We start from the raw sequence: 4,506 nt of genomic DNA, 5'->3' as shown, positions 1-4,506 counted from the left end.
CCTTTGGGGCGATCTTTCGCTTTGACTCTCAAAACTGTCATCCAGATCAGCTGGTTTTGTTCTTTAATTTCCGTAAAAATTTTTATTTATTTACTTTTGTTTTAAAGTGAAAGAGGTATGAACGTGTATGAAATAGACGTGTGTACGTGTGTGTGTGTGTGTGAGTGAGTGAGTGAGTGAGTGAGTGAGTGAGTGAGTGAGTGAGTGAGTGAGTGAGAGAGAGAGAGAGAGAGAGAGAGAGAGAGCCACTTACATGAGAACACACACGTTCACTCTCTCTCTCTCTCACACACATACATACAAAAAAGATGTACGAATATGTATTGATGTATGTACGAATACATGACAACAAACCCCTTCACTCACTCTCTCTCCCTCTCTTTCTTTCATTCTCTCTCTCTCTTTCACATACACGTCCATTTCATATGCACGTATATACATCTTTCACTTTCTCTCTCTTTCACTTTAAAGCAAAAGTAAATAAATAAAACCTTTTTACGGAAATTAACGAACTGTTTAAAGAAAGCTAAAATATAAATACTTACTGTACAAGCAACTTGCATTTTTGAAATTACATTCAGTTAAAAATATTTCTAAATGATTCAAAGATTGTGTACGTCAAAAAGCCGACTTTTTTGTCTTTGGAGAGCAAGAAGACTATGTGTGTGTATATGTCGCAGATAGTGGACGTGTGTTTGTGTTGATTGACACGCCATGACATTCATTATGTGTGTGTGTTTTGTATGTGTTGACGTCACAGAAGCCATGCTATTTTTTTTTTCTTTTTTTTTCAAGAAATAACAAACAAAATTTGTGTTTAACCGTTTTCATTAATAAATGGTGGTCCAAATATCACAAAAATTTGTACTGCACTGCCGAAGATAAGTATGAAAATAAATATGCAAAAAAAAATTAAGATAAAATATACTATTTCTGAGATTTTTCGGGTACACACAAACATCTCTGGAGTTTTAGTATTATTAACACACACGTCTTGTTTCAGTCATTTTAAGAATTTCAGTCGAACGAATCGACCCCAGTACTTCTATTTATTTTAAACCTAGTACTTAATCTATTTGCCGAGTCGTTAAGTTAAGGAGGCATAAACACACCAACACCGGTTGTCAAGATCCACACACACACACATATACGATGGGCTTCTTTCAGTTTCCATCTACCCAATCCACGTACAAGATTTTGGTCGACCCAAGGCTACAAGGCTATGAAAGACTCTTACCCTGGAAATATTGACATTTATTCGGCAATGTCCAGATGGACGTGTCAAATATGCATCGCACTCCTTAATTTTTTAGTTTATATTTTTCAAAAATTGCTTTGGACTCTATTTTACAACGGTGGAGATTACGATTTTGCCAAAATAAAACAGAAATAAAATTTTAATTCTAATTTTTGCCCCACTATCCTCACAAAAAGAATTTTTGCATTTTAATCAATATTTATATTTATCTTTTTAATTCCATGTTTTAAATTACGGAAATTACAAATTATGAAAAAATTCTTTAAACATTTCAATCCCCTCCCCAGCCCCACAAAATTGATTACAATAATTTCTCACTTCCAGCATGTGATCATAAATCGAAGACCTCTCCCTATGTAACCCAATGTAATGATCTACTTTGAGTCACCGAACAAAATCATAAAGTCAGTCTTGTTATTTATTAAGTGAGCAATGCCAGGATTCCCAAGCAAAGTTTGGAAACAGACTAGAACATTCTGTCGAAAACCACTGAATTGGAAAATATAAAACCAAAAAGCTGTTTTGATATATATGTCTTCGCTATATCTCTGAAACATGCAGTATCACTGCTTTAAATGTATGCTTGTGAGATTAACGTACTTTTGAACAACATTAAATAACTTTTCTAGTTCGCTATTTTCCTTAGTTTTTTGGCACACCTTACAAGTGCGCTCTCCACCTCACGCCACCTTGTTTCCTTATATGTTTCAGAAAATAACTATTTTTTAATGAAATTTTCTACAAATACCGTTCAGATGATGTAGATTATGATTATATTGGAATTTGATGTGAAGAAAAGAGTGGGCGCGCACAACACTGGCACGCATCACATTTTTTCAAAAATATCTAGTTTCAGGGAGTGCGTGCGCGCGCACTCAACAATTTTTTTCAAAACAAATTCCGATGTAATTGTAATCTACATCATCAGAAAGGTATTGTAGAAAATTTCATTAAAATATAGTCATTTTTCTGAAAGTTGTGAGAAACAAAAGTTGACGCGTGTGAATTATCCAAAATTCTTATCCTCCTCCTAAAAAAACTTTTCACAACAAATTCTGAAACAATCGGAATCTGCGTCATTTGGAATGTATTTGTAGAAAATTTCATTAAAAATAACCATTTTTCTGAGTTAAGAGGAAACAAAATTGTGCGGGTGGCATACATGTGGAAATATGCCTGTTTTCTTTTTTATTTAATCAATAATTTAATGTAAATTATGCCATCAGTGACGATGCAGAGTAGAAACGTATTTCATACGCGCAACTACACGACAGAATACCCGTCAATATCGGACCCTCGTCAGTAATTAGGGAATCACATCTCCCAGGGAATTCGAGCTTTATCCAGATAATGATCAATGCTATTGAACAATGGCCTTCCAGTGATTTCTCCTCCAAAGTACATGATAACGTTTCACTATAAATAGTTTATTGTCAGAAACATCTGGGAAACACACCAAAGCTGTGCTCAGTCGGTATTTTTCATTCATATGTTAACAATAGTGAATTCTATAATTTTCACAAGATATGTTCTTTTAAATTTTCACACAAATAAATCATCAGTTCTTGGTCATATTGTACTGACTGAGAGAATTTAATCTCATTATTTCACCTTAACCATAAAATTCCTCTATTTCTATAAGGAGACTTGGCTTCATGATTTCGTCTTTTGTGAATAGTTACGATGCAAAAGATAGATTCAGAGAAGTCGACTATTGTTCTAAAGAAAAAGTAGACATCAGAAATTGTTTCTATTGTAAGATTTCTAAATATCTGCCTAAAATATATTAGAGATTTATTCACAAACTCAAGATGTTTTTGTAAAGTTTCAATTTGGCAGTAACTAGATTAAGTTCACAAAAATTTTAGAAGTAAATTCCAAAGTAAACGTTTCTAGTAGAGAAATAGAAGAGAACAGAAGCAGCGTATTACTTCATTAGAAATCTACGGATGCACATACGCACATAATACAGAAAAATGAAACAATTATGGACGACTTGCTCCGAAACACCACCGAGTGGGGAACACTTCTCAAAAATAACCTGCAATTGTTTCCTTCAAAATTCCTACATGCTCGAAATGTACATACATCAAGGTATATTTGTAAAAAATTTCACGAAAAAATATTAATTTTCCTGGAAGTTAAGAAGAATTTAAGTGGACTCTGTTGGAATTTCCGAAAATTGTCCCCCACCCCCATTCCAAAACACTTTCACCGGAAATGTTTGTATATTCGGATTCTACATAGTAAATACTATATGCATAGAAAATTTCATTAAAAAATATTCATTTTTCTGAAAGTTATGACCTCCCAAAGTCTGGGGGGTAAAACTATGTAGTTATGCCGATAACACTAGTTATATGATCTTATTCCATCCACTGTTCATTTAAAGGCATACATGCATAAGTTGTACCACCACTGACTTTCAAAAAATAGAGTTTTTTAATGAAATTTCTACAAATATATATTACGAAGATTACGATTGTATTGAATTTAATGTAAAAAAAAAATTCTGACACACATTGCATCATTTTGTGATGTATATCAGTATTAGGTTTCAGTGCACGCCCATCATTTTTTCTTCCACATTAAATTGCGATATAATAGTAATCTATATCTGAAATATATTTGTAGAAAATTTCACTAAAAAATTTCAATTTGTCTTAAAGTTATGAGCAAATAAAATCAATGGAGTATTTTTCAGTAGGTATACTTGAGGGGTAAACTTGAGTAGGTATACCAAATTATGGACATTTTGTCGACCCGTCAAGTGAGGCTTCTTTCTCAGGTAAATTTCCAACATTTTCTTCCTCTCTTTATTCAAGTTCTATGGTAACTTCCTAACATGATTCTGATCGACATCGTTCAGTGATTATCTGTGCAATAGCATTAGCTTGTGCTTCAATTTCTTCGCTATTATTTTAGCGCGTTGACCCCACCCCCGCCCAAAATGTCGCTTTTCACTGAACGTAAAAAAAAAAAAACAATACAGTCAATTCAACGTTCAATAAAATGTTTCTTTTGCTTCATTAGGAACGAATTGAAACACACGTATTTTTAAGACAGCAGTAAATTTAATTTTCAGCACAGAAATGACGAAAATAATTTTTATGAAAACTAGTTTATAAAAGACTATTTATTTACTTACATTCAAGAAGATAATCTATAGAGTACCTGATAACAGATCTAAATATTACTGTTGATTACACCGTCGGTGAAGGAATTGAAATATTAACGAAGAGTTTGGT

This window comes from Octopus bimaculoides, chromosome 6, assembly GCF_001194135.2.
Source record: "Octopus bimaculoides isolate UCB-OBI-ISO-001 chromosome 6, ASM119413v2, whole genome shotgun sequence".
Taxonomy (NCBI): Eukaryota; Metazoa; Mollusca; class Cephalopoda; order Octopoda; family Octopodidae; genus Octopus; species Octopus bimaculoides.
The sequence above is the reverse complement of the archived record's forward strand: the minus strand, read 5'-3'. Positions refer to the sequence as shown.